The sequence below is a fragment of the Polypterus senegalus genome, chromosome 3, assembly GCF_016835505.1.
Source record: "Polypterus senegalus isolate Bchr_013 chromosome 3, ASM1683550v1, whole genome shotgun sequence".
In the NCBI taxonomy this organism is placed as follows: domain Eukaryota; kingdom Metazoa; phylum Chordata; class Cladistia; order Polypteriformes; family Polypteridae; genus Polypterus; species Polypterus senegalus.
Genome location: NC_053156.1, coordinates 141,362,522 through 141,375,853, shown reverse-complemented (window position 1 = coordinate 141,375,853; position 13,332 = coordinate 141,362,522). Strand labels below are relative to the sequence as shown.

At 37.8% G+C, this 13,332-nt stretch overlaps 1 protein-coding gene across 2 annotated transcripts in view; it reads right to left on the bottom strand.

Annotated features, from left to right (window-relative positions):
- Positions 1–13,332, bottom strand: part of LOC120525582 (gamma-aminobutyric acid receptor subunit rho-1-like) — a 127,734-nt gene that overhangs the window by 84,628 nt on the left and 29,774 nt on the right. The window lies entirely within an intron of this gene.

Sequence of the window (13,332 nt, the reverse complement as noted above, 5' to 3'; positions counted from 1 at the left end):
AACTAGGAAAAGAAAATCTAAGCACATTTCTCCAGTTTTGATGTCACTACACTGGTTACCTGTGCCATTCAGGATTGACTTTAAAATTCTGCTTATGGTTTATAAAGCCTTAAATATTCTCGCCCCATCTTATATATTGGAATGTCTGACACCTTATATTCCAAATCGTAACCTTAGATCCTCAAATGAGTATCTCCTTAGAATTCCAAGAACAAAACTTAAAAGAAGTGGTGAGGCGGCCTTCTGCTGCTATGCACCTAAAATCTGGAATAGACTGCCAATAGGAATTCGCCAGGCTAATACAGTAGAGCACTTTAAAAAACTGCTAAAAACACATTACTTTAACATGGCCTTTTCATAACTTCACTTTAACTTAATCCTGATACCCTGTATGTTCAATTCATCATAATAACTATTCATGGTGGCTCTAAAATCCGTACTGACCCCTACTCTCTCTTCTGTTTCTTTTTCCGGTTTCTTTTCTACTCAAAGCATCATGATGCTCCAACAATGATGGATGGATTTAAAAGCCAGAAGTCTACGTGACCATCATCATCAAGTCCTTCCGTGAGAACCCTAAATCCAAAGAGGACTGTTTCATTTATGTTAGGTAGAATGCCCAGAGGGGACTGGGCAGTCTTATGGTCTGGAATCCCTACAGATTTAATTTTTCTCTCCAGGAGTTTTTTTTTTCTGTTTTTTCTGTCCACCCTGGCCATTGGACCGTACTCTTATTCTATGTTAATTAATGTTGACTTATTTTATTTTCTTACTGTGTCTTTTATTTTTCTATTCTTCATTATGTAAAGCACTTTGAGCTACTTTTTGTATGAAAATGTGCTATGTAAATAAATGTTGTTGTTGTTGTAATATATATATATATTTTTGGAATGCTTTGATCAAAAGGGTATAGCTTTTTTTAATCCGATTATTTAACATGAACAAAATTATTTTAATCAATAGTTCTACCGGATTGAAAGACTCGATTTTAACTGGAACAGAAATTGTGGTCTCTCTACATTGGTTGAAATTTTTACTTTATTTCATTTTAAATTTATAGCATAAAGTATTTTTTGACATGATTATACTGTACATAGCGGCTATGGGTACAAGTCAACAAAGGGAAAAAGTTAAGTCATCATTACAAATGATATTATCCTTCCATTAATGAGAAAAGAAACTTTCACTTATTTTCCTAATTTCAAGGAAGATATTTTACAGCATTTGAGCGGATGGCAAATGATAGACCATCAAGTCTTATAACATGATGTCCCAGTTTGCTCTGTAATGAGTTCTGTTATGTACATGAGAACCACAGGAAAGAGACTTCAGAAGTCAGGATACCTCAAAGTCTGTTTTATTTTCTTTTCAGGTTAGAATGTGACATACATCACCTCTGTCCCAGAAGATTGACTGGAGTGATGGGAAGCCAAACTGGCCAAGGGAGGTCAGAATGGAAGCAAGAATTTAAAATATGTTTGAAATATAAAATAGTAATGGTAGGAAGAAATAATTCTGCTTAAGAGACTGCTCCAGGCTTCCCTGAGGGGATGTAGCATAAGTACCATTATTCAACTAATAATGGAAAACATAAAAAAAATAGAACTTCTAGACATAAAATCTATTCAGGCACACTTTGAGTTTTAGTTTCTACAGCAGTCACACCATGAATAAACCAGTAAAGACAAATATTGCAAATGAAAATGCATTTTTTAAAATGAACATAAAGCAAATGTAAAAGAATTTTTTTTCACCTCTATGCAATTTCTACAAATAAACAATAAAATAAGTTAGTGATGATAATTTGATTTTAATTGAAATGTACTTGCAAAGAGCTTTTCAGCTTGTGTTCAAACTGAGAAATAAAGGGTACTTTTATATGACTTTATAATGAAGAGGAAAATGCAAAAATTAAGAGACCACCATTAATTTATAGTAGGTTTTTGGTTGCTGAGAGTTCAAAAGTTGTGCCTGACTAGTATTTTTGGTTGCCTTGTCTGGAACATTTGCTTAATTATCGCCTTTATTTTTTAAATCTACTTAATTTAATTCAAAGTCACATATGGCTGGAGCTTATCCCATCCACACCCGAGTGCAAGGCAGGAAACATCCCTGGAGGGGACATCACACACAGCCGCAATAGCATTGGCACAAACTTAGAATTGACAATTAACATAACCTGCATATTTCTGGGGATGTAAGGAGTAAAATCAGAGTGAAAGTAAACCTGCATAGGAGATACTTTGCCTTCAGTTCTTAAAAAAAGCCTCACTAATCTTATGTCTAATATTATAATGAATACAATGATATAAATTGTCTGTGAAATCGGAGCGTACATGTGCAGTACTGTTGGTGTGCTATGGGTAATGGTTTCACAGACTTTATTTATTACATAGTTTATAGTACCTTGTCAGAATTCAAGCTGTAATTTCAATTCTGCATAATTGAGCTGTCTCGTAAGCTTAGGACATTATAACATGGCATTTGTATTTATACAATCTAGTGTATAACACAGAAAAGTCTTCAGTTTTTACTGCTGTTTAACTTACTTTTGTGTACCATAGTTTCAACAGATTTAAGGACATACAGCTTTGCATACTGATAATGGCATCTTTACACCAGGAAAAAAATAATGTGGTGATGCTGTTTTTCATATGCCAATTTCTCAGTTATGTCCATATCTAAAAAAATACATCTTATTGTCAGCAAATTGTTTTAAAATCACCTTGGGCAATGTAAGCTTAAAATGGTCCCTCATTCTGCTCCCCACACCTAGAAATGTCAGCAAGCAGACGGGACAATCTGTAATGTAGCCAATAAAGGTTCAATACATGAAAATGAGATTTTGTTTCCTATAAAAACATTTACAGGAATGTAGCGATGCATTTATGTCTTATATTTCAGGAGCCTGCAGCTCCAGCTTGGGTAGTGCATTTGTTGGCTGAAGCTGAGGAAACTGAGTATAAGGAAGATTTCTTGGTCAATGTGCATTAGACTGACTTGGGGTTGGAATGGAATAGGGAAGGTAATTCTGTTTGAACAGAGTGCTCAAGTGTCATTCAGCAATTCTCCAGGTTGCTGAAGCCTGAAATGAACTCACACATTTTTCTATTTTTTTCTTTTCATTTTTTTAGTTCCCAAGGGTCTCCTTGATGAAATTGATTTCTTTGGATATATACGCGCAGAGCTATAAAAATAAACTTACTTTGAATTGCTGAATTATTTTTTCTTTTATGTACACTAAAGGATCTACATTTACTACAAAACACAAACATATACAGACACACATCCACAAATATCTAGGGAAAGGTGAAGCAGTATTTAAAATTTTAGCATAAATAATATTTACAATAGGATGAAAAGAAGAGTGTGTAAACCACAAATACAATACATCTAGAAGCCTTACAGGTTTAACTCACAGTTTTAGGTACCTATTCTTCATGAGGGAAAAATTAGCTTTATGGCTTCTCAGCCTAATGATAGTGCATTTCCACTCTACAGTTTTCTTTCACCCTTATAATTTCACTGCACAACCATTTTTTTGAAAAGTCTTGCTTCCTGAAAAGTTTTTTGCTGATTGTGACAGGTACCTCCTGGGTATGCACAAATATAGTTTTGGTTTTACTGCATCACATAGCAACTCCAGGAAATAGACATATATATGTTTACTGACAATAGCGTATTTAGTCACGTTTATGTTTCGCATAAGCTATTAAATTCAACAGAATTAAAAGTGTTTTGCTCCTGATTTTCTTTTGTATTTAATGTCTGGTGCATCATGTTTTAGTGTTCAACAGTAGTCAGCAAGCACTGACGGATTTCAGTTGCCCTGGTATCGTTTCTCCATCGTAGCAATGTCCCGGTGAAACCTTTCACCGTGTTCGTCACTGACAGCACCGAGATTTGCAGGGAAGAAGTCCAAGTGTGAGTGGAGGAAATGAATCTTGAGTGACATGTTGCAATTCATTGTCTTGTATGCTTTGAGAAGTTTGTCTACCAGCTGAATGTAGTTTGGGGCTCTGTAATTGCCCAGAAAATGATCAACAATGTCTTTGAAGGCTTTCCAGGCATTTTTTTCCGGCCCAACTAACAGACCTTCAAATCGCTTGTCACTCATAACATGTCTGCCCTGTTTGATCTTGGTGTCAGTTATTCTTTGGAAAATCTGTCTTAAATAACGAAAACCTTCGCCTTCCTTGTTCAGTGCTTTTACAAAATTCTTCATGAGTCCTAGTTTTATGTGAAGGGGAGACAAAAGTATCTTTGCCGGTTTGACAAGCGATTAATGTGCTACATTTTTCTGTCTTGGAATTAATTTTTTACGGAGTGGCCAGTTCTGTCCAAAATAGTGTGACTCTTTGGCTCGGCTGTCCCATTCACAGATGAAACAAAAGTACTTTGTATAGCCGAGCTGCAGTCCTAGTAACAGAGCAACGACTTTAAGATCTCCAAAGATATTCCAGTTGTACCTGCTATGCTGGACGTGCTTCAGCAACAGTTCCATATTTTCATACGTTTCTTTCATGTGCGCAGCATTGCCAACACTAAAGGATAAACATGGCCATTGTGTAGCACAACAGCTTTCAGGCTTAACATTGGTGAATCAATGAAGAGGCGCCACACTTCCAGGTTGTGATCATAACCCAAGATCAAGAACAATCCTTAAATGTCACAACAGAAACAGAGACTGTCGACTTGTGCAAAAAACTTGGTTATATCATGATGTCGGCCTCGAAACACAGAAATTTTCTTACCTGGTTACAGCAAACACCATACCTGCAGTCTCGAACCCAGCAGCTCGGCTTTTGCTTTTTTTGACCCAAATCTCTGACCAAATCGTTCAATTTGGACTGTGTTATCAGATGTGGATCGCCTGATGAGCACGGTTCAAAATCCGGGTCAATGTCACTGTCAGTACCCTGCATTGCAGTTTCTTCATCTGGTTTGTCTGAGGTCCAATCCTCTGGTGGTTTCGGAATTGGAAGACTGTCATCATGTGGCACAGGTCTCAAGGCAAATTAGGCTATTAAATTGACTTCTTGTTTTTGGCAGAGAAACCAGACACATTAGTCAAACAGAAGTAAAAGTCCGTTACATGGTCTTTCTGGTCTCACTATATCATCGGAACAGCAAACGGTATCGTCTTTCGAGTGCCTCTGAGCCAGGCTTTCAGACTGACAGCACATGTCGCACAGCAAATGTGAGGCTCCAATTCCTTGTCTTGATCACCAATTTTGTAGCCGAAATACAGATGATAATCTTTCTTTACAAGAGCAGTCATCCAACGTCTCTGAGGCGCAAATGTATATTTGCCACAGATATCGCAGAATGTATTGCGGCTGTTATGACATTGACAAGACATATCGCTCGACACCAAAACGTCTATAGCATCAAGCTTACTTGCTGTTATATTGTTACAGATACTATACTTTACTATAATGATACTATACATACACACTGACTATCTATATAAACCAAATGAGAATGAAATCGGTGTATGCAAGCCATCTTTATAGCATACTGGGACAGCGTCAAGCTCGTTCAGACCTGCCCAGGAATGCCCAGGATGTCAACTTCCACAGAACAGCTTCCAACTTGGCCTGATTCTATGCCTGGACATGTCCAGGCTGTACAAACCGTTGTTGATAAGTCACTTACGGGAGCAAAAATGTTTGGATACAAATATAAGAAATAATCATGACAAAACTGCAGATTTCTCTGAAACAGTACGTGAAGGGTACATTTTGATGTGATATGTCTATAAGAAACACCCAACAGTGTTCAAGAAACAAAAACTTTGTTGTGCAGTGTTTCCTGCCATTCTACTGTAGTCAAACAGGCAGAGGGGAGGGATAGCCATTTAACTCTTCAGCAGTTCCACTTTTAGGCCACCTCGAGTCACCATCTTTAAGCTATCGCAAAGTTGTCTTCAAGTAACTTCTACAAAATTTGTTTTTCAACAGTTAAATGATTACTTGTACAAAAACTCTATTCTGGATACATTTCAGTCAGGTTTTAGACAAAATCATAGTACAGAGACACCTGGTTAATGACTTATGGGATACTGCTGCTGCAGACATCATATCTATTCTTACAGCTGAGAACTTCTACTCCTTGGTCAGTTGGCCTTAGCATCATAATCTATCATTTACCATTATAACCATTAAAGGCTTATGAGTTTAGTTAAAAGTAATGTACCATATAAACTCACGGATAAGTTCTCCTGCGGATAAATCGGACTTGATTTTACAGTATAAATTCTGGTATTTTATAATTTCAGTCATATACAGTAAGTCGATTGCGGAAAACTCATGCTATTGGTACAAGGGATTATGATATGCTAAGAGAGTAACAATGGAGCACACTGCCTTTTTTTATATGTGGGTACGGCAATGCACTGTATAAGTGCATGCTCCTAACTTATCTCTCTCTATTGTACCTATGTGACCACATGGTACTACCTGAACTATTCCGAAGCGAAGTTTGCACTGTTTTGTGTATTTTGTATCTCACATCGTTATTCCCTTTTATCATAAGAGCATTTTGCATGAAAATTGCTGTATAAAATATACTGTTTTTTATGAACAAAAACAGTCATGACTGACTATAAATTAATCAAAAATCATTCAGAGCCCTTTCAGTCTGGTTTCAGGGCACAGCACAGCTATGAAACTGATCTTCTTCAGGTAACCAATGATTTGCTTATGGCAGCAGCATATTAATTCTGTTAGACCTCAGTGCAGCATTTGACACTGTCAGACATTCTACTGTCCAGAATGGAGAACATGCTGGGTATTCTTGGCACTACCCTCCAGTGGTTCAAGTCCTATCTGACTGATAGGCAAGAGTTTGTTAGTCTTGGCAACAGCAGATCCAGCTCAGCTCCAGTCACACAAGGAGTTCCTTAGGGCTCTGTCCTTGGCACTCTTCTCTTCTCTATTTATATGCTTCCCCTTGGCCATATTATTCATAGCTATGAACTGGGTTATCATTTTTATGCAGATGACACTTAACTCTATTTCAATCTCAAAACTGCAACTTCATCAGAGTTTTTTCAGCTCACAACTTGCCTCAGTGAAATTAAAACCTGGATGGAGCAGAACTCTTTAAAATTAAATTGCAACAAAACTGAACTCCTGCAACTTGGCTCTAAAGCGCTACTTAAGAAAATTAGCTCCTTTTGACGGTGATCTCATCAGACCTTCTTCTGATGCAAGGAATCTTGGTGTCATTTTTGATTCCTCCCTTTCTTATTCCACCCAAATAAACCACATTAAGAAACTTTCTTACTTTCCCCTCCGTTAACATATTCCGTGTTCACTCATTCCTCTCCTTTTCTAATGCTGAGAAACTTGTCCATGCTTTTATCACATCCCGCATCGATTATTGTAACTTGCTGCTGGCAGGTGCCCCTTCTAATCTTATATCACAGCTCCAGCTTATTCAAAACTCTGCTGCAAGAGTCCTTACTCGAACCAGCAACAGTGAGCACATCACACCCATCCTGCTTCGCCTTCATTGGAGAATTCTATTAATAACATACAAAGCTTTAAATGGCCTTGCACCGGACTACATCAGTGACCTTCTAAATCACAATGCTACTGTTCGCCTACTAAGGTCCTCTTGTTTCTGGTAATCGTGGTGTAACTCACACTAACCTACACTCTATGGTTGACAGGGCCTTCAGCTCCATAGCACCCAGACTTTGGAATGACATCCCGAAATTAATTAGATCAGCTGACTCCATTCATTCTTTTAAAAAACAACTTAAAACTCATCTATTTTGGAAGGCTTTAAACTTAACTTAACCTTCTGCTTTTTCTTTCAGTTTACCTCTCTGTCCAGGTGCTCAGGATAATTTGTGTGTCTATTATATCATAAATTAGGTTATTTGTTAGGTTTTTCTTTTAGTATTGAATTTAGTATTTTACTCTGGTTTATTGTTCTTTATTCTATTTAATGCTTTGTTATCTGCTTCATTGTTCTATTCAGGAAAACATCTGTATCCAATGTTACATATGCCCTGCTGTTTTTTTTGTAAGACTTTGTGAAGCACCTTGAGCATGGGAAAGACACTATATCAATAAAATGTATTATTATTATTATTATTATTATTATTATTATATACTGTATATTTGCCATACATAAGTAAGTTAGTGTTTTTGCAGGAGTCACTCTGAGAAGATAAGGAAACAAATAGAGAAAAATACAGTCATATGTAACATTAACATTGCAGTCTGAAATAAAAACAGCACTTGTCACTGCCAAACCATCATTAAGTCCACTGATACCGGAATGTTTGAATCCTTTCTAAGAATAAGCATGGTTTCAACTCCCAAGAGTCAATCAGTTAGTCATTTTTCCAATCCTCTATATCCTAACACAGGGTCACAGGGGTCTGCTGGAGCCAATCCCAATTTTCATACTAATAAAACTAAAACTAATACTAATAAAACGTACTAAGGAAAACCAATAAGTAAAAGTAATTAAGGTGAAACTGCAAACCTAAGCAACGAATTAACATATCTCAGGAAAAATTATAAAGCCCTGGAAAATAATGATATAAAGGTACAATGTCAAAGGAACAATTTCTAGGTGTATCCATCAGGCATGTGACAGTTATGACGATGGAATGAATGCAGCAACCTATGAACACAACACCAAGTTTGTTAACAGAAGGTAAAACCAATCTTCTACCAGAAAATAAAACAAAATCCAGAAATCAAACTCAGTGAGAACAAAGCTAAAGCACAAGAAAATCAAACAAAAGTTTTTAGTACTGTGTTTCAAGGTGTATTGGTTAAACAATGACAGCCTGTAGTCTTGAGCTCATGGACATCACCAGATGCTGGGTTTCTTCCTTTTTAATGTTCTGCCAGGCCTTTACTGCAGTGGCTTTCAGTTGCTGTTTGTTTGTGGGCCTTTCTATCCGAAGTTTAGTCTTCAACAAGTGAAATGCATGCTCAATTGGGTTAAGATCAGGTGACTGACTTGGCCATTCAAGAATTTTCCACTTCTTTGCTTTAATAAACTCCTGGGTTGCTTTGGCTGTATGTTTTGGGTCATTGTCCATCTGTATCATGAAACACTGCCCAATCAATTTGACTGCATTTAGCCTGATTTGAGCAGAGAGTATGTCTCTGAACACCTCAGAATTCATTCGGCTGCTTCTGTCCTGTGTCACATCATCAATAAACACTACTGTCCCAGTGCCACTGGCAGCCATGCACACCCAAGCCATCACACTGCCTCCATTGTGTTTTACAGATGATGTGGTATGCTTTGGATAATGAGCTGTTCCACACCTTCTCCATACTTTTTTCTTGACATCATTCTGGTAGAGGTTGATCTTGGTTTCATCTGTCCAAAGAATGTTTTTCCAGAACTGTGCTGGCTTTTTTAGATGTTCTTTAGCAAAGTCCAATCTAGCCTTTCTATTGTTGAGGCTTATGAGTGGCTTGCACCTTGCAGTGCACCCTCTGTATTTACTTTCATGTAGTCTTCTCTTTACGGTAGAACTGGATATCGATACGCCTACCCTCTGGAGAGTGTTGTTCACTTGGTTGGCTGTTGTGAAGGGATTTCTCTTCACCATGGAAATGATTCTGCGATCATCCACCACTGTTGTCTTCTGTGAACGTCATGTATAAACGGTGCGTATGCACAGAAATGTTGCGTAAGAACTTTTCCACGTTCAAATCGCGATGTATAAAACTTACACTTGGCGTAAAGCCACGCACTTTTCCATGGTACCTCATGCCTTGTCGTACGCAAGTTCGCCGCTCGGTTTTGCAAACTGGCGGCACCCAGCGTCAAAGCAATAGTACTGTTCTTGTGTGATTACTCATTATTTTCATGACGCGGCTTTATAAATACACAGAAACTAACCGCATATTGTTTATTAGTGTAATGCATCTGATTGTAATTAACTTGTAACAATATAATGGTAGAGGGAACAGCCATAGTATTCCAAATACCATAACTGCTTTAGCGTTGTTACTCTCACTTCTTCTTCTTCTTCTTCTTTCAGCTCCTCCCGTTAGGAGTTGCCACAGCGGATCATCTTTTTCCATATTACTCTCACTGCACGATTTGGAGTATTTATATCACTGTATCTGAGTGTGAATCACAGCAGCAGCTGATCGGAAAGAGAATTATCGGAATACAGCTTTAAGGACACGCTGTCTCAGCCACTGCAAAATGTTTTAAAGCCTTTCCTGTACGGACCTCGCGGTTCAGAAACAGTTTAATCCCAAGAACTTTAAATGCACTCAATCAATTGCTCCTTGTAGAACGGTTTGTACTTATAAGTACAATCACCCCACTGTAAACTTGCACTACAGTTATAATATCTCACAACCTGGGCCACTTTATAAAGCGCGTATTTACATATGATGACGATATCATTTTAAGGTGAAATGCAGCAAAATATGTTTGTTAAATTATACACATAAAACTTTAACTTCATTTAAATAATCTATATTCTTCACTGGGAGTGTCGTGAAGGATAGAATAATTAAACATGTACTACGAAGATATTTCAATGTTCTTTAAGCGTTTTGAAGAATCGGCTAAGCTTACAGATGGCTTAACGTCTATTACAGAGCTGATTGTATGGCGATCGGTTACTTGGGGAAAGAAAAGCAAGGACTCTTGGGCGTACGCAATATATATTGAATATAAAACAGAAAGAGAAAATAACAACACAGCTAAAAGCGCAGCGACAAATTTCGACAAAAGATAAATGCTTGTCATGAGCACGAGGCTCATGAAACACATGTTTAATAATGTGCTTTAGCTCCTATCATCATGAAAATGACATCACGTATACATCTCAGTATTTTAGTTATTCAGAGAGCTGTAATATCACAAATGTAATGGACTCTGTGTCCAGTTGGAGGAAGAGAGCCAGTTTAAGAAGCAAGTAGTGATTCACACACATAGATCACATACGATTAGAAGATCAAATACAAAACAAAGCATTTAACGTGCTACTTTAATTACGATGTCATTTTGAGAAACTGGTTAATTAAACGATTTTAAAATGAAGTTTATAATGTTCTACTAAATGACAAAATAAACTACGTGATTAAAGTGGAAAATTCGAGATTAAAGTTGACATTTTGTGCTTTTTCCCCACCGTGTGCCTTTTTCTCTGTACCCTAATAAACTTTTATATGACACTCAGACAGTGGGCTTACAACTCTTCTTTTCACGGCAACTTTGATATGTGACTTCTTTTTTATTTCCGGCACTGTGCGATTTTGTGAATGTGAGCTTTCAAGTTTCTCCAACACGCTATGTCACTCGATCAACTTCATTTTGTTGAATACAACCATGGTTTACTTGAAAAAATAGTATGTTTTTCCTTTGCCTCCACTTGGTATTCGCTGAAATTCTTATATTTTCCCTGTGCTTTTCCCATTGTCTTTTCACAGAAGGCTGCGCTTAAGGGTGATTTATATTGATTTGCATATTCAGATAGGCGTAATTCTGGGAGGATTTGGGGCGTTACATAATGCGCGTGCACGGCGTTAGTTTTCACGCTGATCGGGATTTATGTAGCGGAAGGCGTGGAAGTTGGAGCGCACAGATTCCTGCATCTGGATTTTTCTGTGCGTAAGCACATTTCGGCTTTTGTGCTTATGCCATGTTATAGTGCGAGTTCTACGCACGGCGTTATACATGAGGCCCCAGGTCTTTTTGTGTTGCCGAGTTCACCAGTGCTTGCTTTCTTTCTCAGGATGTACCAAACTGTAGATTTTGCCACTCGTAATATTGTAGCAATTTCTCGGAAGGGTTTTTTTTCTGTTTTCACAGCTTAAGGAGCTTAAGGTGGCTTCTTTCACCTGCATGGAGAGTTCCTTTGACCGCATGTTGTCTGTTCACAGCAAAATCTTCCACATGCAAGCACCACACCTCAAATCAACTCCAGGCCTTTTATCTGCTTAATTGATAATAACATAACTACAGACTTGCCCACACCTGCCCATGAAATAACCTTTGAGTCAACTGTCCCCATAAAAACTTCAAAAAATTGAGACATGAGAAGGAATAAAGATAAGGATTTTTTTACACTCATTTTTTCTGTTACTACAGTATAGTGTACAGTACAGTACATTTATATGCTTTCCTTTTTCTGTGGCTTATTTGTGTTTTTATGTTCTAGATAATGATTTTGAAAATGTGTTAGGATAGGTAAGTGACGTAGGCTAGGGTGTGTTTTGACTTAGACCAAAATTCGGGTTACATCACTGTTGTAGGAACAGAACTATGTCGTAACCCGAGGACCCCCTGTACTGACAATTCATGAATTTCATTTTTTGGAAATTTAACATACAAATTATTATCCTATAGTCTTTACAAAACCCCCGAGACATGTTTCAGATGAGAATCTAAATCGTATGAGAAAATCAAAATGTCATCTACATATACCATAACAAAGATTCTGAAGACATACCTACAAATGTCATTAAAGAATTATTCAAAAACAAGTGGAACATTCAACAATCCATATAGCATTACTAATAATAACCATTACATCCAACGGTGGTGCTAAAAGCATTTTTTTTCAATTCATCAGCTTTCCTTATTTTTATTAAATCACTTAGGGGGCTCCGCCCCCTGCTCGCTTTGCTTGCCCACCCCCGGGTTTGGTTTACCAGATATACAATTTAAAGAGATTGTTATTTTCATGGGAATTGTTACATACGCATTATTTTCACTTTTACTTTAAAACTTTTGTAAATCAATACTTGTCCTTTATTTCCAGCCCCGGGCATGGTTAAATCTCTTTCTCATAGGACATATAAAGCTGCTCGCGTTGTGAAGGGGAAGCGGTTGAACGCACACTAAGGAGAAGCGGTTGCTTGTTGCTGCTGCTGCTGGCGCACTGCGTGTTCTGCTTGTCACGATGCTCATCGATCATTTAAAAGACTGTACAGCAACTATCCTTTTGCCACGTTGCGTCTCTGCTACTCGCGTTGTGAAGGGGGGGCTAAACGCACATTACAGAGAAGCAGTTGGATCATCTGCTGGCTTGCTGCTGGTGGCGAGCTGCGTATTCTGCTTTTCGCTTGCCGTTGTTTTAAGAGCTGGGAACACATGAAGTGTGTCTGCCAAAAGCATTCCAACATCTGCTACGTTAGATGTCCGTAAACTTGTTTTAAATGTTGTCTCACTGCCTTGTTTCGCGTGATGTTAAAGTGTCTCTCGCGGGACGTCAAATTGTCTTCTGAGAAGATCACGTCTCGTCTCCCTAGTCTCCCTCCTAAGATTTTTTTTATAATAGAGAGATAACAACTTCTGAGGTCAAGTTTTATAACAACAGCT